At 54.5% G+C, this 23,002-nt stretch overlaps 1 protein-coding gene across 1 annotated transcript in view; it reads right to left on the bottom strand.

The window, feature by feature from the left end:
* bbs10 (Bardet-Biedl syndrome 10) overlaps positions 1–14,471 on the bottom strand; it is a 124,112-nt gene extending 109,641 nt beyond the window's left edge. The window contains exon 1 of the mRNA XM_087978991.1: positions 14,329–14,471. The gene's annotated coding sequence lies outside the window, so the exon portion shown is untranslated. The remainder of the gene's footprint in view (positions 1–14,328) is intronic.
* Between the last annotated feature and the right edge of the window lie 8,531 nt (positions 14,472–23,002).

Genomic DNA, 23,002 nt, shown 5'->3' with positions numbered 1-23,002 from the left:
CTGCACCACCCTCCCACAGAGAGACACTCTCCTACACTGCACCACCCTCCCACAGAGAGGCACTCTCCTACACTGCACCACACTCCCACAGAGAGGCACTCTCCCACACTGCACCACCCTCCCACAGAGAGGCACTCTCCTACACTGCACCACACTCCCACAGAGAGGCACTCTCCTACACTGCACCACACTCCCACAGAGAGGCACTCTCCTACACTGCACCACCCACCCACAGAGTGGCACTCTCCTACACTGCACCACCCTCCCACAGAGTGGCACTCTCCTACACTGCACCACCCTCCCACAGAGAGGCACTCTCCCACACTGCAGCACCCTCCCACAGAGAGGCACTCTCCTACACTGCACCACCCTCCCACAGAGAGACACTCTCCGAAACTGCACCACCCTCCCACAGAGAGACACTCTCCCACACTGCACCACCCTCCCACAGAGAGACACTCTCCCACACTGCACCACCCTCCCACAGAGAGACACTCTCCCACACTGCACCACCCTCCCACAGAGAGACACTCTCCCACACTGCACCACCCTCCCACAGAGAGACACCCTCCCACACTGCACCACCCTCCCACAGAGAGACACTCTCCTACACTGCACCACCCTCCCACAGAGAGGCACTCTCCCACACTGCACCACTCTCCCACAGAGTGGCACTCTCCTACACTGCACCACCCTCCCACAGAGAGACACCCTCCTACACTGCACCACCCTCCCACAGAGAGACACTCTCCTACACTGCACCACCCACCCACAGAGAGGCACTCTCCCACACTGCACCACCCTCCCACAGAGTGGCACTCTCCCACACTGCACCACACTCCCACAGAGTGGCACTCTCCTACACTGCACCACCCTCCCACAGAGAGACACTCTCCCACACTGCACCACCCTCCTACAGAGAGGCACTCTCCTACACTGCACCACCCTCCCACAGAGAGACACTCTCCTACACTGCACCACCCTCCCACAGAGAGGCACTCTCCTACACTGCACCACCCACCCACAGAGAGACACTCTCCCACACTGCACCACCCCCCGACAGAGAGGCACCCTCCTACACTGCACCACCCACCCACAGAGAGACACTCTCCCACACTGCACCACCCACCCACAGAGAGACACCCTCCTACACTGCACCACCCTCCCACAGAGAGGCACTCTCCTACACTGCACCACCCACCCACAGAGAGACACTCTCCCACACTGCACCACCCTCCTACAGAGAGGCACTCTCCTACACTGCACCACCCTCCCACAGAGAGACACTCTCCCACACTGCACCACCCTCCCACAGAGAGACACCCTCCTACACTGCACCACCCTCCCACAGAGAGACACTCTCCTACACTGCACCACCCTCCCACAGAGAGGCACTCTCCTACACTGCACCACCCACCCACAGAGAGACACTCTCCCACACTGCACCACCCTCCCACAGAGAGGCACTCTCCCACACTGCACCACCCTCCCACAGAGAGACACTCTCCTACACTGCACCACCCTCCCACACAGAGGCACCCTCCCACACTGCACCACCCTCCCACAGAGAGGCACTCTCCTACACTGCACCACCCTCCCACAGAGTGGCACTCTCCTACACTGCACCACCCTCCCACAGAGAGACACCCTCCTACACTGCACCACCCTCCCACAGAGAGGCACTCTCCTACACTGCACCACCCTCCCACAGAGAGACACTCTCCCACACTGCACCACACTCCCACAGAGAGACACTCTCCCACACTGCACCACCCTCCCACAGAGAGGCACTCTCCTACACTGCACCACCCTCCCACAGAGAGGCACTCTCCTACACTGCACCACCCTCCCACAGAGAGACACTCTCCTACACTGCACCACCCTCCCACAGAGAGGCACTCTCCTACACTGCACCACCCTCCCACAGAGAGACACTCTCCCACACTGCACCACACTCCCACAGAGAGACACTCTCCCACACTGCACCACCCTCCCACAGAGAGACACTCTCCCACACTGCACCACCCTCCCACAGAGAGGCACTCTCCTACACTGCACCACCCTCCCACAGAGAGACACTCTCCTACACTGCACCACCCTCCCACAGAGAGGCACTCTCCTACACTGCACCACCCTCCCACAGAGAGACACCCTCCCACACTGCACCACCCTCCCACAGAGAGACACTCTCCTACACTGCACCACCCTCCCACAGAGAGGCACTCTCCTACACTGCACCACCCTCCCACAGAGAGACACCCTCCTACACTGCACCACCCTCCCACAGAGAGACACTCTCCTACACTGCACCACCCTCCCACAGAGAGGCACTCTCCTACACTGCACCACCCTCCCACAGAGAGACACTCTCCCACACTGCACCACCCCCCGACAGAGAGGCACTCTCCCACACTGCACCACCCTCCCACAGAGAGACACTCTCCTACACTGCACCACCCTCCCACAGAGAGGCACTCTCCCACACTGCACCACCCCCCCACAGAGAGACACTCTCCCACACTGCACCACCCTCCCACAGAGTGGCACTCTCCCACACTGCACCACCCTCCCACAGAGAGGCACTCTCCCACACTGCACCACCCTCCCACAGAGAGGCACTCTCCTACACTGCACCACCCCCCGACAGAGAGGCACTCTCCCACACTGCACCACCCTCCCACAGAGAGGCACTCTCCTACACTGCACCACCCACCCACAGAGAGACACTCTCCCACACTGCACCACCCTCCCACAGAGAGGCACTCTCCTACACTGCACCACCCACCCACAGAGAGACACTCTCCCACACTGCACCACCCTCCTACAGAGAGGCACTGGCCCACACTGCACCACCCTCCCACAGAGAGGCACTCTCCTACACTGCACCACCCTCCCACACAGAGGCACTCTCCCACACTGCACCACCCTCCCACAGAGAGACACCCTCCTACACTGCACCACCCTCCCACAGAGAGACACTCTCCCACACTGCACCACCCTCCCACAGAGAGACACTCTCCTACACTGCACCACCCTCCCACACAGAGGCACTCTCCCACACTGCACCACCCTCCCACAGAGAGACACTCTCCCACACTGCACCACCCTCCCACAGAGAGACACCCTCCTACACTGCACCACCCTCCCACAGAGAGACACTCTCCTACACTGCACCACCCTCCCACACTGCACCACCCTCCCACAGAGAGACACCCTCCTACACTGCACCACCCTCCCACAGAGAGGCACTCTCCCACACTGCACCACCCTCCCACAGAGAGACACTCTCCTACACTGCACCACCCTCCCACAGAGAGACACTCTCCTACACTGCACCACCCTCCCACACTGCACCACCCTCCCACAGAGAGACACCCTCCCACACTGCACCACCCTCCCACAGAGAGACACCCTCCTACACTGCACCACCCTCCCACAGAGAGACACTCTCCTACACTGCACCACCCTCCCACAGAGAGACACTCTCCTACACTGCACCACCCTCCCACAGAGAGACACCCTCCTACACTGCACCACCCTCCCACAGAGAGACACTCTCCCACACTGCACCACCCTCCTACAGAGAGACACTCTCCCACACTGCACCACCCTCCCACAGAGAGACACTCTCCCACACTGCACCACCCTCCCACAGAGTGGCACTCTCCTACACTGCACCACCCTCCCACAGAGTGGCACTCTCCTACACTGCACCACCCTCCCACAGAGTGGCACTCTCCTACACTGCACCACCCTCCCACAGAGAGACACTCTCCCACACTGCACCACCCTCCCACAGAGTGGCACTCTCCTACACTGCACCACCCTCCCACAGAGAGGCACTCTCCCACACTGCACCACCCTCCCACAGAGTGGCACTCTCCTACACTGCACCACCCTCCCACAGAGGGGCACTCTCCTACACTGCACCACCCTCCCACAGAGAGGCACTCTCCTACACTGCACCACCCTCCCACAGAGAGGCACTCTCCCACACTGCACCACCCTCCCACAGAGAGGCACTCTCCCACACTGCACCACCCTCCCACAGAGAGACACTCTCCCACACTGCACCACCCTCCCACAGAGTGGCACTCTCCTACACTGCACCACCCTCCCACAGAGAAGCACCCTCCTACACTGCACCACCCTCCCACAGAGTGGCACTCTCCTCCACTGCACCACCCTCCCACAGAGAGGCACTCTCCCACACTGCACCACCCTCCCACAGAGTGGCACTCTCCTACACTGCACCACCCTCCCACAGAGAGACACTCTCCCACACTGCACCACCCTCCCACAGAGAGACACTCTCCCACACTGCACCACCCTCCCACAGAGAGGCACTCTCCTACACTGCACCACCCTCCCACAGAGAGGCACTCTCCTACACTGCACCACCCTCCCACAGAGAGGCACCCTCCCACACTGCACCACCCTCCCACAGAGAGACACTCTCCCACACTGCACCACCCTCCCACAGAGAGACACTCTCCCACACTGCACCACCCTCCCACAGAGAGACACTCTCCCACACTGCACCACCCTCCCACAGAGAGACACTCTCCCACACTGCACCACCCTCCCACAGAGAGACACTCTCCTACACTGCACCACCCTCCCACAGAGAGACACCCTCCTACACTGCACCACCCTCCCACAGAGAGGCACTCTCCCACACTGCACCACCCTCCCACAGAGAGACACTCTCCTACACTGCACCACCCTCCCACAGAGAGGCACTCTCCCACACTGCACCACCCTCCCACAGAGAGGCACTCTCCCACACTGCACCACCCTCCCACAGAGAGGCATTCTCCTACACTGCACCACACTCCCACAGAGAGACACTCTCCTACACTGCACCACCCTCCCACAGAGAGGCATTCTCCTACACTGCACCACACTCCCACAGAGAGACACTCTCCTACACTGCACCACCCTCCCACAGAGAGGCATTCTCCCACACTGCACCACCCTCCCACAGAGAGGCACTCTCCTACACTGCACCACCCTCCCACAGAGAGGCACTCTCCCACACTGCACCACCCTCCCACAGAGAGACACTCTCCTACACTGCACCACCCTCCCACAGAGAGGCATTCTCCTACACTGCACCACCCTCCCACAGAGAGACACTCTCCCACACTGCACCACCCTCCCACAGAGAGGCACCCTCCTACACTGCACCACCCACCCACAGAGAGGCACTCTCCTACACTGCACCACCCACCCACAGAGATACACTCTCCCACACTGCACCACCCACCCACAGAGAGACACTCTCCCACACGGCACCACCCTCCCACAGAGAGGCACTCTCCCACACTGCACCACCCCCCCACAGAGAGGCACTCTCCTACACTGCACCACCCCCCCACAGAGAGGCACTCTCCTACACTGCACCACCCTCCCACAGAGAGACACTCTCCTACACTGCACCACCCTCCCACAGAGAGACACTCTCCCACACTGCACCACCCTCCCACAGAGAGGCACTCTCCTACACTGCACCACCCTCCCACAGAGAGGCACCCACCCACAGCGTGGCACTCTCCAACACTGCACCACCCCCCCACAGAGAGGCACTCTCCCACACTGCACCACCCTCCCACAGAGAGGCACTCTCCCACACTGCACCACCCTCCCACAGAGTGGCACTCTCCTCCACTGCACCACCCTCCCACAGAGAGGCACCCTCCTACACTGCACCACCCTCCCACAGAGAGGCACTCTCCCACACTGCACCACCCTCCCACAGAGAGGCACTCTCCCGCACTGCACCACCCTCCCACAGAGAGGCACTCTCCCACACTGCACCACCCTCCCACAGAGTGGCACTCTCCTCCACTGCACCACCCTCCCACAGAGAGACACTCTCCTACACTGCACCACCCTCCCACAGAGTGGCACTCTCCCACACTGCACCACCCTCCCACAGAGAGGCACCCTCCTACACTGCACCACCCTCCCACAGAGAGGCACTCTCCCACACTGCACCACCCTCCCACAGAGAGGCACTCTCCCGCACTGCACCACCCTCCCACAGAGAGGCACTCTCCTACACTGCACCACCCTCCCACAGAGAGACACTCTCCTACACTGCACCACCCTCCCACAGAGTGGCACCCTCCCACACTGCACCACCCTCCCACAGAGAGACACTCTCCCACACTGCACCACCCTCCCACAGAGTGGCACCCTCCCACACTGCACCACCCTCCCACAGAGAGACACTCTCCCACACTGCACCACCCTCCCACAGAGAGACACTCTCCCACACTGCACCACCCTCCCACAGAGAGACACTCTCCTACACTGCACCATCCTCCCACAGAGAGGCACTCTCCCACACAGCAGCACCCTCCCACAGAGAGACACTCTCCTACACAGCACCACCCTCCCACAGAGAGGCACTCTCCTACACTGCACCACCCCCCCACAGAGAGACACTCTCCCACACTGCACCACCCTCCCACAGAGTGGCACTCTCCTACACTGCACCACCCTCCCACAGAGAGACACTCTCCCACACTGCACCACCCTCCCACAGAGAGGCACTCTCCTACACTGCACCACCCTCCCACAGAGAGACACTCTCCCACACTGCACCACCCTCCCACAGAGAGGCACTCTCCCACACAGCACCACCCTCCCACAGAGAGACACTCTCCTACACAGCACCACCCTCCCACAGAGAGGCACTCTCCTACACTGCACCACCCTCCCACAGAGAGACACTCTCCTACACTGCACCACCCTCCCACAGAGAGACACTCTCCCACACTGCACCACCCTCCCACAGAGAGGCACTGTCCCACACTGCACCACCCTCCCACAGAGAGGCACTCTCCTACACTGCACCACCCTCCCACAGAGAGACACCCTCCTACACTGCACCACCCTCCCACAGAGAGGCACTCTCCCACACTGCACCACCCTCCCACAGAGAGACACTCTCCCACACTGCACCACCCTCCCACAGAGAGACACTCTCCCACACTGCACCACCCTCCCACAGAGAGACACTCTCCTACACTGCACCACCCCCCCACAGAGAGACACTCTCCCACACTGCACCACCCTCCCACAGAGAGACACTCTCCCACACTGCACCACCCTCCCACAGAGAGACACTCTCCCACACTGCACCACCCTCCCACAGAGAGGCACTCTCCCACACTGCACCACCCTCCCACAGAGAGACACTCTCCTACACTGCACCACCCCCCCACAGAGAGACACTCTCCCACACTGCACCACCCTCCCACAGAGAGACACTCTCCCACACTGCACCACCCTCCCACAGAGAGACACTCTCCCACACTGCACCACCCTCCCACAGAGTGGCACTCTCCCACACTGCACCACCCTCCCACAGAGAGACACTCTCCCACACTGCACCACCCTCCCACAGAGTGGCACTCTCCCACACTGCACCACCCACCCACAGAGAGACACTCTCCTACACTGCACCACCCTCCCACAGAGAGGCACTCTCCCACACTGCACCACCCTCCCACAGAGAGGCACTCTCCCACACTGCACCACCCTCCCACAGAGTGGCACTCTCCTACACTGCACCACCCTCCCACAGAGAGGCACTCTCCCACACTGCACCACCCTCCCACAGAGAGACACTCTCCCACACTGCACCACCCTCCCACAGAGAGACACTCTCCCACACTGCACCACCCACCCACAGAGAGACACTCTCCTACACTGCACCACCCTCCCACAGAGAGACACTCTCCCACACTGCACCACCCTCCCACAGAGAGGCACTCTCCTACACTGCACCACCCTCCCACAGAGAGGCACTCTCCCACACTGCACCACCCCCCCACAGAGAGACACTCTCCCACACTGCACCACCCTCCCACAGAGAGACACTCTCCTACACTGCACCACCCTCCCACAGAGAGGCACTCTCCCACACTGCACCACCCACCCACAGAGAGACACTCTCCTACACTGCACCACCCTCCCACAGAGAGGCACCCTCCCACACTGCACCACCCTCCCACAGAGAGGCACTCTCCTACACTGCACTACCCCCCCACAGAGAGGCACTCTCCCACACTGCACCACCCACCCACAGAGAGACACTCTCCTACACTGCACCACCCTCCCACAGAGAGGCACCCTCCCACACTGCACCACCCTCCCACAGAGAGGCACTCTCCCACACTGCACCACCCTCCCACAGAGAGACACCCTCCTACACTGCACCACCCTCCCACAGAGAGACACCCTCCTACACTGCACCACCCTCCCACAGAGAGACACTCTCCCACACTGCACCACCCTCCCACAGAGAGACACCCTCCTACACAGCACCACCCTCCCACAGAGAGGCACTCTCCTACACTGCACCACCCTCCCACAGAGAGGCACTCTCCCACACTGCACCACCCTCCCACAGAGAGGCACTCTCCCACACTGCACCACCCTCCCACAGAGAGACACTCTCCCACACTGCACCACCCTCCCACAGAGAGGCACTGTCCCACACTGCACCACCCTCCCACAGAGAGGCACTCTCCTACACTGCACCACCCTCCCACAGAGAGACACTCTCCCACACTGCACCACCCTCCCACAGAGAGGCACTCTCCCACACTGCACCACCCTCCCACAGAGTGGCACTCTCCTACACTGCACCACCCTCCCACAGAGAGGCACTCTCCCACACTGCACCACCCTCCCACAGAGAGACACTCTCCCACACTGCACCACCCTCCCACAGAGAGACACTCTCCCACACTGCACCACCCTCCCACAGAGAGACACTCTCCTACACTGCACCACCCTCCCACAGAGAGGCACTCTCCTACACTGCACCACCCTCCCACAGAGAGGCACTCTCCTACACTGCACCACCCTCCCACAGAGAGACACTCTCCCACACTGCACCACCCTCCCACAGAGAGGCACTCTCCTACACTGCACCACCCTCCCACAGAGAGACACTCTCCTACACTGCACCACCCTCCCACAGAGAGACACTCTCCTACACTGCACCACCCTCCCACAGAGAGACACTCTCCCACACTGCACCACCCTCCCACAGAGAGGCACTCTCCCACACTGCACCACCCCCCCACAGAGAGACACTCTCCCACACTGCACCACCCTCCCACAGAGAGACACTCTCCCACACTGCACCACCCCCCCACAGAGAGACACTCTCCTACACTGCACCACCCTCCCACAGAGAGACACTCTCCTACACTGCACCACCCTCCCACAGAGAGACACCCTCCTACACTGCACCACCCTCCCACAGAGAGGCACTCTCCCACACTGCACCACCCTCCCACAGAGAGGCACTCTCCTGCACTGCACCACCCTCCCACAGAGAGGCACTCTCCTGCACTGCACCACCCTCCCACAGAGAGGCACTCTCCCACACTGCACCACCCACCCACAGAGTGGCACTCTCCTACACTGCACCACCCTCCCACACAGTGGCACTCTCCTACACTGCACCACCCTCCCACACAGTGGCACTCTCCTACACTGCAGCACCCTCGTACAGAGTGGCACTCTCCTACACTGCAGCACCATTTGACAGTGTGGGGCAGAAGACAGAAAAGCTTAAACACGCGTTGTAACACTTTTGAGAATAGATTCTTTCCCGCCGCTATTAGATTTCTGAGTGGAGCTCTCAAATTTCAAATCTAATGTTGTCCTTGCTCTCTGTACATCTCTGGAGCCGTCGTATTGTATTCCTCACCCTGTTCTATTATCCTCATACAATTTGTATGCGTGAGCTGCACCTAGGTTCACCTGACAACAATAAACTAAATCAAATGGAGCACATTGGAAACAGAAACAGAACTTGTTTGGCAGCGTCTGTGAAGAGAGTCAGGGTCAACCTTTCCTGGCAGCTGACCCTTCCTCAGGGCATGTTAGCCTCACTGAGGTGGCTCGGGGTGCAAGAAGAATATAGATTTGTCCCACAGGACTGGTTTCCCAGGCTCTTTGCTCAGGGAGCTCCCTCCATGGGGTAGGGCTGATCCTGATGTGGGGGTGATTTCAACTGGAAACACCCTCCCCAACCACAACGGGGTTGTTCCAGAACCTTCTCTTGCTTCCCTCCTCTTCTGCCCACACTAACCTGCTGCCAGCACCACCCCACATCACACAGCCATGTTATTAGACTGTGGTATTAGACTATGATATTAAACAATGATATTAGACCATTGTCACAATACTGTTCCTTTTCTCAATGAGACTGTGTCCTTGATTTATTAGATTAGTGCACCACCCTCCGATTAGATTAGTTTGGTATAGAGATGAAAAGGATTTTGAGGGGCCTTTTGTTTATCTGTAAACAGATGAGACTTCAGGCCAACGTGGTCGTGTTTTAGAAGTGACCTGTATAATGGAAGGGGAGTGGTCAGCTCTCTTGCTGAGCAGTGCAGTCCAGGAGTAGGTTGGGGGTTCAGCAGTGGACTGTGTGAACAGGCTCTCTCTCTTTCTGCCCTTCTAACTTCAACCTGTAAGCATCTGTTCCATTTTATTTTACTGTGTTTTAAGGGGATTTGCTTAGTGGGACTGTTGTGAATATTTGGAACAGCATAATTAGGTCCCGTTTGAATTCTGTAGGGGTTCTTTTTTTTTGTGTTTCATCGTGTAATTTTGTGAATAAATTTTTGTCTGTTTGAAAACCTAGTTCCTCACTAACTTACTCCAGGTAATTTTCACTGTACACGTCCCAAAGCAAATTGCAAAGTTATATTCTGCGCTACCTGCTTAAGAATGTTTTGAGCGGCCTGGCCTAGTCCATAACAGACTGGGAGCTCTTTGTGGGATTTTAAACAGCGAGTGGTAGGTGCTGGTGTCTTTATTTCGGGTGTTGGTTTGGTTGGGTAGACAAAGCTTGGGACAATAATGGCTCTTTCCGTCACCAAAAGGTTTTCTGGATGTGGATGTGGTGACTTTGGAATTTTTGCATAAGGTGAATAAGACTAAGTTGCAGTGATTAGCAGAGAAGCTGGAATTGGAACTGCCTGTGAGGAAAGGAGAGATAATTACAGCAGTAGCTCAGCATTTAAGCTTGCTGGAGAAACTATCAGAATCGAGAGAGATGGCAAGAATTCAATTGCAAATGAAGCAGCTTGAGTTAGAGGGAGAGATAAGGAAAGGGCAGCAGAAATGAAACAGTTTGAGGTACGATTAAAAGCAGAAGAGAGAGGAAAAGAGAGAGCAGCAGAAGAGAAAGAAAAAGAGAGAGCTTTTGAACTTCAAAAATTGACACTTAAAAAGGAAAGTCAGCTTAAAAGGCTGGAGATAAAGGCTGAGGGTAGGCTGAGTGAGGATGAGCAAGCCCCTGGGAGTCCGAAGCCCAGTGAGAAACTGTTTGTGTATGTTCAAGTATTGCCTAACTTTGATGAGAAGGATGTGGAAGGCTTTTTCATTTCATTTGAAAGGTGGCTAAACAAATGCAGTGGGCAGTGGCAATGTGGGTTTGTTGATCCAATTGAAATTTGTAGGTAGGGCTAGTGAGGTATTTGCATCACAATCAGAGGAGGGATCTGTGGAGTATGAGGAGGTGAAAAAAGCCATTTTAAATGTATATCGGCTTGTACCAAAAGCCTATAGACAACGTTTGAGGAATCTAAGGAGGGACCCAGGTCAAACCTATATTGAGTTTGAAAGGTTCAAACAGAGTAATTTTGATAGATGGATAAGAGCTTTAAAAATTGAGCAAACCTATGATGCCCTTAGGGAGGTAATTATTTTGGACGAATTCAACAATTCACTGCCTGAAGTAGTGTGAACTCATGTGGAGGAGCAGAGAGTTAAAACAGCAAGGTTAGCAGCTGAAGGGGCTTCCAGAATCAATTTCAGTCCATGAGGGATAGAAACTGGCGAGAGAGAAATCCTCAAATGGAAAGGGAAAGGTAGATCTCAGTGAAGATCATACGGTGAACTTAGCACACGGTAAAAAAGAAACCCTTGAAGGGGACAAAGAAGTTAAAAGGCTCCGGTGTTTACATTGTAATAAAGTGGGCCACACCAAATCACGGTGTTGGTGGGCTAGGGGAAAAACAGATGTAGGAAAACCAGACAAGCCGGGTATCTGTGCACTCAACCCATCTCCACTTTTCATCCAACTGATCCCTACAAGCTGTTTGTGACAAAGTCTGACGCATCCTTCTCATCAAATTTAGGCAATGCTCGAACATACTTAAACTGTGTCAACCACTGCCCCAGTATTAGCCCCACCGGATTACACAAAGCCTTTCAAGGTGGCTATTGATGCCAGTGATGTGGGTGTCGGTGCGGTGCTCCTGCAGGAGGATGATGAGACTGTTTGTTCTAACCTTTACATTACTGCTTCTGCTATGAGTCCAGAGATCGGTGAGCCCATGGGTGTTCCGTTGATTTGTTCGTATATCTGGTTGTTGAATGTGAAGTGTGTTGTGAGGCACAGGTCCAGTAGTTTAACTATGCCGTCTTTGTTGATAGGTTCAACGTCCTGTTGTCTGTTCTGTATGTCCAGCAGGTTGGCTATTGTTTCTCTGGCCAGGGTTTTGTCAATAGAGGTGAACAGTGCCGTTACGTCGAATTCAACCCAAACTCTGGGTCAGATATGTTGATGACACCTTTGTAATCATTAAAAACACAGAAATAGAGAAAACACACCGGATCATCAACGCCACACTCACAGGAATCCGATTCACGAGAGAAGAAGAAAAGGATAGCCAACTCCCATTCCTAGACGTGATGGTACAGAGAACACCTAATGGAGAATTCACCACAAAGGTACACAGGAAAGCCACACACACAGACCAAGTCCTGAACTATGAAAGCAACCACCCCAACACACACAAACGAAGTTGCATCAAGACACTATTCAAAAGGGCCACAACACACTGCAGTACACCAGAACTGCAAAAAGAGGAAGAGGAACACCTGTACAAGGTATTCGCCAAAAACAGATACCCCCGCAATTTCATCAACAGATGCCTAAGGGAAAGACAACGGAATGAGGACATGCCACAACCCAAAGGACTAGCCACACTACCATACATCAGGAGCATTTCAGAACTGACAGCCAGACTACTGCGACCACTAGGACTTATAACAGCACACAAACCAACAGCCACTCTCAGACAACAACTCACCAGAACGAAGGACCCGATACCCAGCATGAGCAAAACTAATGTAGTGTACAAAATCCCATGCAAGGACTGCACAAAACACTACATAGGACAAACAGGAAGACAGCTAACGATCCGCATCCACGAACATCAACTAGCCACGAAACGCCACGACCAACTATCCTTAGTAGCCACACACGCAGACGATAAGCAACATGAATTCGACTGGGACAACACTACCATTATAGGGCAAGCCAAACAAAGAACAGCCAGGGAATTCCTAGAAGCATGGCACTCATCCACAAACTCCATCAACAAACACATCAACCTGGACCCAATATACCGGCCACTACAGCGGACAGCTGGAACTGACAACCGGAAGCGGCAGGGACAGGCCACTATAAACACCGGAGGAAACACCATAGAAGCGCTGCACAGGAGGCTCCCAAGCACTGAGGATGTCACCAAGACAGGGGACGAAACGTTTGCAACAAAAATTTCCAGCTCGGCGAACAGATATTAGACTATGACATAACCTTGATATGAGATTATGGTATTAGAAGATGTTATTAGATTATAATATTTAACAATGATATTCGATGATGTTATTAGACTATAACACTAAAGTGTGATATTAGATTGTTATGATATCCATCAATATTATTAAATGATGCTGACAGACTATGACATTAGACGATGTTATTAGACTGTTACGAGATACGTTACTGTACTATGACATAAAACCATGATATTAAACCATGATATGAGATTAGGGTATTAGAAGTTCTTATTGGACTATAACATTTGATAATGATATTAGACGACGTTACTAGACTATGATGTTAGATTATGTTATTATACGATGTTATTAGACTGTGATATTAGTTGATGTTATGAAGCAGTTATCAGACTATGATGTTAAATTATTATGTGGCTGCCAGGGGACGTGTTGGCGGCTGGTACAAGTGCATCGTTGAAGAGGGACCTGGACGGCGATGTGACTGGGAGGTGTTTGCAGGGGTCTGGGCTGTGTGCTGGTGAATGGCACTGGACTGGGTTGGGCTATCTGGTCAGCATGGACAGGTTAGACCCAGGGGGTCTGCATCAGTGCTTTGTATCTCTGTGACCCCACACTATGGTGTGACACTGTAATATTAAACTGTGATAAAGTCAAACCCTCCCTCAGTGCCTCCCCAGGACCAGACCCCGTTACCATGGTGATACTCGGTTGCTTTTCCTTCTTCAAGTCCCCCGCGCAGGCGAATCTTCGGCCGGCCCCGGAGAGGACCCCGAACGTGACGGCGGGCCCAGCGTGACCGCGGAGAAGTGGACCGGCCATCGTGGTAAAGGGCGCTGGGGCCGGCCGTCTTTGCTGAGGCACAGCAATTGCCGGCCATCTTGGTAAGGGACTGTCGCGCTCGGGTGGGCCGGCCGTCTCGCTGAGGCTGTGGCCCGGATGCGAGGAGGCCATCTTGGTAAGGGACTGTCGCGCTCGGGTGGGCCGGCCGTCTCGCTGAGGCTGTGGCCCGGATGCGAGGAGGCCATCTTGGTGTGGGAACGCCTCGGCCGGAAGGGACTGGCCATCTCAGAGGGCGAGAGCCCCGGGGCTGGAAGGTCGCGCGGCCATCTTGGTCGAGGAGAGGCCGGGCGGCCAACTTCGTCGAACCAAAGCGGGGGCTCGCCATGTTTGTAAAGGTCACACAGTGTACCAGTCTGGTCACCCAGATTACCAATCTGGTCACCTAGTTTGCTAATCTGGTCACCTAGTTTGCTAATCTGGTCACCTAGTTCACCAGTCAGGACGATAGACAATAAGTGCAGGAGTAGGCCATTCAGCCCTTCGAGCCTGCACCACCATTCAATATGATCATGGCTGATCATCCTAACTCAGTATCCTGTTCCTGCCTTATCTCCATAACCCTTGATTCCACTATCTTTGAAAGCTCTATCCAACTCTTTCTTAAACAAATCCAGAGAGTGGGCCTCCACTGCCCTCTGGGGCAGAGCATTCCACACAGCCACCACTCTCTGGGTGAAGAAGTTTCTCCTCATCTCTGTCCTAAATGGTCTACCCCGTATTTTTAAGCTATGTCCTCTGGTTCGGCACTCACCCATCAGGGGAAACATGTTTCCTGCTGCCAGAGTGTCCAAACCTTTAATAATCTTATACGTCTCAATCAGATCCCCTCTCAGTCTTCTAAACTCAAGGGTATACAAGCCCGGTCGCTCCAGTCTTTCAGCGTAAGGTAGTCCCACCATTCCAGGAATTGACCTCGTGAACCTACGCTGCACTCCCTCAATAGCCAGAATGTCTTTCCTCAAATTTGGAGACCAGAACTGCACACAGTACTCCAGGTGCGGTCTCACCAGGGCCCTGTACAGCTGCAGAAGAACCTCTTTGCTTCTATACTCAATTCCTCTTGTTATGAAGGCCAGCATGCTATTAGCCTTCTTCACTACCTGCTGTACCTGCATGCTTACCTTCATTGACTGGTGTACAAGAACACCCAGATCTCTTTGTACTGCCCCTTTACCTAAATTGATTCTATTTAGATAGTAATCTGCCTTCCTGTTCTTGCCACCAAAGTGTATAACCATACATTTATCCACATTAAACTGCATCTGCCATGCATCTGACCACTCACCTAACCTGTCCAGGTCACCCAGTTTACCAGTCTGGTCACCTAGTTCACCAGTCTAGTCTGTATAGTTGAGAGTGCAATCATACTCCACAATAACCTACCCACAAATATTGTACTCAGTTTGGGGTTCCACAAAGTCCTGACCTCATTACAGCTTTGGCCTGAACATGGAAAAGGGAGTTAAATTGCAGCGATGAGGTTTAGATTACTCACAGTGTGGAAACAGGCCCTTGAGCCCAACAAGTCCACACCAACCCTCTGAAGAGCAACCCACCCAGACCCATTCCTCTACATTTTACCCCTTCATCTAACACTACAGGCAATTTAGCATGGCCAATTCACCTAACCTGCACATTTTTGGACTGTGGGAGGAAACCGGAGCACCCGGAAGAAACCCACGCAGACATGGGGAGAATGTGCAAACTCCACACAGACAGTTGCCTGAGGCAGGAATTGAACCCAGGTCTCTCTGCTGGGAGGCAGCAGTGCTAACCACTGTGCCACTGTGCCGCCCATAAGAGAGTGAGAGTGTTTGAAATCCGAATGATTGCCCTTGACGTCGTGATGGCATTTGACCGAGTGTGGCATCAAGGAGCCCCAGCAAAATAAAAGTCAGTGCGAATCAGGGGACAAACTCTCCATTGGTTGCAGTCATACCTGGCACACAGGAAGATGGTTGTGGTTGTTGGAGGCCAATTACCCCAGCTCCAGGATATCTCTGCAGGAGCTCCTCAGGGTACTGACCAAGACTCGACATCTTCAGTTCCTTCATCAGTGGCCTTTATTCTAACAATATTCTGTGAGAATGTTAATGACTTTACTATATTCAGTACCATTTTGCAACTCCTCATACTGAAACATTCCATGTCCAAAGGCAGCAAGAAAGGGCCTGGTAAGTAGTAAACCAAATTTGTGCGTAAAAGTGCCAAGAAGTAACTACTTGCAGGTCCCTGTCACTCAATAGCATTACCATCACTGAAGCCCAATCACATCCTGAGGGTGACCGTAAACCAGAAACTGATGTGGAGTGACTATATAAATACTGTGGCTACAAGAGCAGGTAAGAAACTAGGCAATCCTGCAGACAGTAACTCTCCCGTAACCCCGAAGCCAATCCACTATGGGTCAAAATGGCAGTAGATTAGGACATTCCTGTTAGGGCTGCTCTGCTGCGACTGTTCTTTTTCTTTCTTATTCCTTTTATGTCTCTCGTTTTTTTCATTTTCTCTTCTCTCAGCACCAGAGGTGAATACTGGCACAGCAGCAGGTGCCAGCAGCACGTCCCTGGAGCAGTGAGGCGTGAAACATTGTGAGCAGTGAGCACTGGTACAGTGTGGGGGGTACAAGGCCCAGAACACCGTGAGCAGTGAGCCCTGGTACAGTGTGTGGGGTACAAGCCCCAGAACACCGTGAGCAGTGAGCCCTGGTACAGTGTGTGGGGGGTACAAGCCCCAGAACACCGTGAGCAGTGAGCCCTGGTACAGTGTGTGGGGGGGTACAAGCCCCAGAACACAGTGAGCAGTGAGCCCTGGTACAGTGTGTGGGGTACAAGCCCCAGAACACCGTGAGCAGTGAGCCCTGGTACAGTGTGTGGGGGGGTACAAGCCCCAGAACACCGTGTGCAGTGAGCCCTGGTACAGTGTGTGGGGGGTACAAGGCCCAGAACACCGTGTGCAGTGAGCCCAGGTACAGTGTGTGGGGGGGTACAAGCCCCAGAACACAGTGAGCAGTGAGCCCTGGTACAGTGTGTGGGGTACAAGCCCCAGAACACCGTGAGCAGTGAGCCCTGGCACAGTGTGTGGGGTACAAGCCCCAGAACACCGTGAGCAGTGAGCCCTGGTACAGTGTGTGGGGTACAAGCCCCAGAACACCGTGAGCAGTGAGCCCAGGTACAGTGTGTGGGGGGTACAAGGCCCAGAACACCGTGTGCAGTGAGCCCTGGTACAGTGTGTGGGGTACAAGCCCCAGAACACCGTGAGCAGTGAGCCCTGGCACAGTGTGTGGGGTACAAGCCCCAGAACACCGTGAGCAGTGAGCCCTGGCACAGTGTGTGGGGTACAAGCCCCAGAACACCGTGAGCAGTGAGCCCTGGCACAGTGTGTGGGGTACAAGCCCCAGAACACCGTGAGCAGTGAGCCCTGGCACAGTGTGTGGGGTACAAGCCCCAGAACACCGTGAGCAGTGAGCCCTGGTACAGTGTGTGGGGGGTACAAGGCCCAGAACACCGTGTGCAGTGAGCCCAGGTACAGTGTGTGGGGGGGTACAAGCCCCAGAACACAGTGAGCAGTGAGCCCTGGTACAGTGTGTGGGGTACAAGCCCCAGAACGCAGTGAGCAGTGAGCCCTGGTACAGTGTGTGGGGGGTACAAGCCCCAGAACACCATGAGCAGTGAGCCCTGGTACAGTGTGTGGGAGACAAGCCCCAGAACACCGTGAGCAGTGAGCCCTGGTACAGTGTGTGGGGGGTACAAGCCCCAGAACACCGTGTGCAGTGAGCCCTGGTACAGTGTGTGGGGTACAAGCCCCAGAACACCGTGAACAGTGAGCCCTGATACAGTGTGTGGGGTACAAGCCCCAGAACACCGTGAGCAGTGAGCCCTGGTACAGTGTGTGGGGTACAAGCCCCAGAACACCGTGAGCAGTGAGCCCTGGTACAGTTAGTGTGGGAGACAAGCCCCAGAACACCGTGAGCAGTGAGCCCTGGTACAGTTAGTGTGGGAGACAAGCCCCAGAACACCGTGAGCAGTGAGCCCTGGTACAGTGTGTGGGGTACAAGCCCCAGAACACCGTGAGCAGTGAGCCCTGGTACAGTGTGTGGGGTACAAGCCCCAGAACACCGTGAGCAGTGAGCCCTGGTACAGTTAGTGTGGGAGACAAGCCCCAGAACACCGTGAGCAGTGAGCCCTGGTACAGTTAGTGTGGGAGACAAGCCCCAGAACACCGTGAGCAGTGAGCCCTGGTACAGTGTGTGGGGTACAAGCCCCAGAACACCGTGAGCAGTGAGCCCTGGTACAGTGTGTGGGGGGTACAAGGCCCAGAACACCGTGTGCAGTGAGCCCTGGTACAGTGTGTGGGATACAAGCCCCAGAACCCCGTGAGCAGTGAGCCCTGGTACAGTGAGTGTGGGAGACAAGCCCCAGAACACCATGAGCAGTGAGCCCTGGTACAGTGTGTGTGGGAGACAAGCCCCAGAACACAGTGAGCAGTGAGCCCTGGTACAGTGTGTGGGGTACAAGCCCCAGAACACCGTGAGCAGTGAGCCCTGGTACAGTGTGTGGGGTACAAGCCCCAGAACACAGTGAGCCCTGGTACAGTGTGTGGGGTACAAGGCCCAGAACACCGTGAGCAGTGAGCCCTGGTACAGTGTGTGGGGTACAAGGCCCAGAACACCGTGAGCAGTGAGCCCTGGTACAGTGTGTGCGGGAGACAAGCCCCAGAACACCGTGAGCAGTGAGCCCTGGTACAGTGTGTGGGGTGTAGAAGCCCCAGAACACCGTGAGCAGTGAGCCCTGGTACAGTGTGTGGGGTACAAGCCCCAGAACACCGTGAGCAGTGAGCCCTGGTACAGTGTGTGGGGTACAAGCCCCAGAACACCGTGAGCAATGAGCCCTGGTACAGTGTGTGGGGTACAAGCCCCAGAACACCATGAGCAGTGAGCCCTGGTACAGTGTGTGGGGTGTACAAGCCCCAGAACACCGTGAGCAGTGAGCCCTGGCACAGAATGTGGGAGACAAGCCCCAGAACACCGTGAGCAGTGAGCCCTGGTACAGTGTGTGGGGTACAAGGCCCAGAACACCGTGAGCAGTGAGCCCTGGCACAGTATGTGGGAGACAAGACCCAGAACACCGTGAGCAGTGAGCCCTGGCACAGTATGTGGAAGACAAGCCCCAGAACACCGTGAGCAGTGAGCCCTGGTAGAGTGTGTGGGGGGTACAAGCCCCAGAACACCGTGAGCAGTGAGCCCTGGTACAGTGTGTGGGGGGTACAAGCCCCAGAACACCGTGAGCAGTGAGCCCTGGTACAGTGTGTGGGGTACAAGGCTCAGAACACCGTGAGCAGTGAGCCCTGGCACAGTGTGTTGGCTGTGAGCCCCACAGCCACACAAGAAAACAGCCCTGGAGCAGCACACGGGCACCAAGACCCGGGTGGAGACTGGCACTGGGGAGGAAATATTGGCACTTAGCTTGGACCAGCTGAGTATTGGTATGGAACAGACTGAGGGCTTGAACTGGAATGGGAACGGCTGTTTGACTGGGGTCTGGCACAGGGGAAGGCTCTGTGCTGAGCTGCTATGTTTTCCTGTTTTTAGCTTATTTTTCAACGCTGTAAATAAGGCAACTAATTTAATTTCTATGTTGTATCCAAGAATTGTACCTAGCTACTTGCACCTGAGATGTTGCCATATGAAGTCAGACAGTGTAAAAGCTTTCACTGTACTGCCAACAATAAAAAGGACCATTTGGGAGAAAGTGAGGACTGCAGATGCTGGAGATCAGAGTTGAGAGTGTGGTGCTGGAAAAGCACAGCAGGTTAGGCAGCATCTGAGGAGCAGGACAATCAACGTTTCAGGCAAAAGCCCTTCATCTGGAATGAGGCTTATGGGCCAAGGAGGCTGAGAGGTAAATGGGAGGGGGCTGGGGCTGGGGGGAAGGTAGCTGGGAATGCGATAGGTCGATGAAGGTGGGGGTAAAGTTGATAGATCAGGGGGAGGATGGTGTAGAAAGGTGGGAAGGAAGATGGACAGATAGGACAGTTGAAGAGGATTGTGCTGATTTGGAAGGTTGGGTCTGGGATAAGGTGGGGGGAGGGGAAATGAGGAAACTGGTGAAATCCATATTGATCCCATGTGGTTGGAGTGTCCCAAGGTGGAAGTTGAGGCATTTTTCTTCCATGCATTGGGTGGTAAGAGTTTGGCGATGGAGGAGGCCTAGCACCTCCACGTCCTTGGGGGAGTTGAAGTGTTTGACCATGGGGCAGTGGGGTTGTATCATGCATGTCTTCTCTGAAGCGCTCTGCAAGTAGGTGTCCTGTCTTTCCAGTGCGGAGGAGACCGTGTTGGGAGCAACGGATGCAGAAGATGACGTGTGTGGAAGTGCAGATAAATCTCTGTTGGATATGGAAGGATCCTTTGGGGCCTTGGATGGAGGTGTGGACACAGATTTGCAATTCCTGTTGTGGCAGGGGAAGGTGCCAGAAGGACATGGTGTGGGGTGGGGGTCGCTTGTGGATCTGACAAGAATGTCGCGGAGGGAATGGTCTTCACAGAACCTTAACAAATAAAGGTAGGGAGGGAAATATATCTCTGGTGGTGGGGTCCATTTGTAGGTGGCGGAAATGGCAGAGGATGATGCGATGTATCCGGAGGTTGGTAGGGTGGAAGGTGAGGACGGGGGTCGGGGGGGGGTGTTCTGTCCTTGTTGCAGTTGGAGGGGTGGGGTTCGAGGGTGTGAGAAGTGGAGGAGATGCACTGGAGGGTATCATTGACCATGTGGGAGGGGAAATTTGAAGAAGGTGACCATCTGTACTATCAATAAGTGAGGACTGTGATGGAACACTTCACAGTTGCCTGGATGAGTGCAGCTCTAACAACATTCAGGACTCTTTAGACAAAGCAGTTTGTTTGATTAGCACCACATCCACACACATTCACTCCCTCCACCAGCGACACACATCAGCAGCAGTAAATATCTCCAAGATCTACTCTGGAGAATTTCACCAGTGCTCAAACGGAACAAGATTATTTTAGGATATGTGGTCATCATGGACAAGTTGGACCGAAGGATCTATTTCTGTGCTGTCCGACTCTATAACTCCGCCAAGCAAGACAGCACCTTCTGAACCTGCAACCTCTGCCCCAAGGAGAAGATGGGTTGCAGATACTTGGAAACACCAGCATCTGCAGGTTCTCCTGTCAGTTGGTCAAACCAGGTCGGTCGGGGTAGCCTTGAGGTGGAGTTCATTGAATGTGTCTGTGATAATTTTCTTGATCAGTATGTAATGGAACTGACGAGGGAGCAAGCTCTACTCGATCTGGTCCTGTGTAATGAGACAGGAATGATTAATGGCCTCATAGTTAGGGACCCTCTTGGAAGGAGCGATCACAGTATGGTTGAATTTAGAAGGAAAGTGTGAAGATAAAATCCAATACGAGGGTCTTCTGCTTAAACAAGAGAGACGACAATAGGATGAGGGAGGATTTGGCAAAAGTAGATTGTAAGCAAAGTCTTTACGGTAGGACAGTTGACGACCAGTGGAGGACTTGCAAAACAATTTTTCAAAGTGCTCAGCAAAAGTATATACCAGTGAAAAGGAAGGACTGTCTGAAAAGGGGTAATCTGTCATGGGTGTCAAAGGAAATAAGGGAGGGTATTAAATTAAAAGAGAAGGCATACAATGTGGCCAAAATCGGCAGGAAACAAGAAGATTGGGAAAGCTTTAAAGGCCAAAAAAAAGCTATAAAGAAAAGTCAGATAGATTATGAGAAGAAACTAGCTCAGAATATAAAGACAGATAACAAAAGTTTCTGTAACTACATAAAACCAAAAGAGTGGCTACAGTGCACACTGGTCCTTTAGAGGATGAGAAGGGGGGTTTAGTTATGGGATGTGAGGAAATGGCTGAGACATTGAACAGGTACTTTGTGTCAGTCTTCACAGTGGAGGACACTTATAACTCACCAGCCTCGTTCCTGAAGAAGGGCTTATGCCCGAAACGTCGATTCTCCTGCTCCTCGGATGCTGCCTGGCCTGCTGTGTTTTTCCAACACCACATTTTTCAACTCTGGTCTCCAGCATCTGCAGTCCTCACTTTCTCCGACACTAATAACATGCTAGGAATTGACAAAGAGACGAAGGTAGATGAGGACCTGGAAACAATTATTATCACGGAAGAGGTATTCTTCCGGTGCTGTACCAAGCAGGAAGATCGTGAGAGTCTTGCACTCCTCAGGGATATGATTGCCTACATGCAGGACAGAGGGTTGAATACCTGCCTTATCAGCCTGGACCAGGAGAAAGCCTTTGACAGGATATCACACAGGTATATGAGAGATGTTCTCTCCAAAATGGGCTTTGGGGAGGGAATCTGCAATTGGTTCAGACTGCTCTACACCAACATTGTCAGTGTAGTCTCAATCAATGGGTGGGAATCAGATAGCTTCCCAGTCAGATCTGGAGTCAGACAGGGCTGCCCTCTCTCTCCTGCCTTGTTTGTGTGCTGCATAGAGCCGTTTGCCGAGTCCATCAGG

The sequence above is a fragment of the Chiloscyllium plagiosum genome, unplaced genomic scaffold (assembly GCF_037043375.1).
Source record: "Chiloscyllium plagiosum isolate Xiang-an unplaced genomic scaffold, Cpla_swu_hap1 HiC_scaffold_35, whole genome shotgun sequence".
NCBI lineage: Eukaryota > Metazoa > Chordata > Chondrichthyes > Orectolobiformes > Hemiscylliidae > Chiloscyllium > Chiloscyllium plagiosum.
The sequence above is the reverse complement of the archived record's forward strand: the minus strand, read 5'-3'. Positions and strand labels throughout refer to the sequence as shown.